The sequence below is a fragment of the Monopterus albus genome, unplaced genomic scaffold, assembly GCF_001952655.1.
Source record: "Monopterus albus unplaced genomic scaffold, M_albus_1.0 scaffold6807.1, whole genome shotgun sequence".
In the NCBI taxonomy this organism is placed as follows: Eukaryota; Metazoa; Chordata; class Actinopteri; order Synbranchiformes; family Synbranchidae; genus Monopterus; species Monopterus albus.
The window spans coordinates 1-623 of record NW_018134664.1 but is presented as its reverse complement, the minus strand read 5'-3'; the positions used below and the strand labels follow the sequence as shown (position 1 = coordinate 623).

The window sequence follows — 623 nt, the reverse complement described above, 5'->3', positions numbered from 1 at the left end:
TTTTGTTTGCATTTTTATCCATTTCTCAGAGTCTCAGCAGCCCAGGAAATACTTAGGTTTGTTGTCCTTGTTTCTAGCTGTGTGTCTGTGTTCCTGTAATTTATTCTTGGATTTGTATAAAAACAGTGAGAACCACTAGAATCTGCAGTTAGACTCCTTGTACACTTCATAATAGTTGGCCAGTAAAGTTGATTCTGTCATCTCTCATCTCTACAGTGGCCATATAAAGGTCGCTCAGAAGACAAGTCCTTCCTCTATGAAGTCGTGGCCAACAGAAGAAATGGCATTGATGTGGATAAGTGGGACTACTTTGCCAGGTACTGACTTGATGGTTAATAATAATTTCCCAAATTCTGTAGTGAATGTTTAGACTTTTGTGTTTCTCTCAGGGACTGCTACCACCTGGGCATCCAGAACAATTTTGACTATCATCGCTTCCTAAAGTTTGCCAGGGTATGTGAGGTGGACGGGCAGAAGAACATCTGCACTAGAGACAAGGTGCTGACTTGGTTAACATCTGCTTTTTGCTCAGGTTTTAAAACTGTTTAGATGAATTAGTTGTAATTAAAATACAGGTCGCTCTCTCAAAAGGAGGTGGGCAATCTGTACGACATGTTCCACAC

General features: G+C 40.8%; 1 long non-coding RNA gene across 1 annotated transcript; it reads left to right on the top strand.

Annotated features, from left to right (window-relative positions):
• Positions 1 to 220: 220 nt before the first annotated feature.
• LOC109954347 (uncharacterized) lies at positions 221 to 623 on the top strand. The gene is made up of 3 exons (XR_002274090.1): positions 221 to 317; positions 390 to 498; positions 592 to 623. It is a non-coding gene; the product is annotated as an uncharacterized LOC109954347 (long non-coding RNA).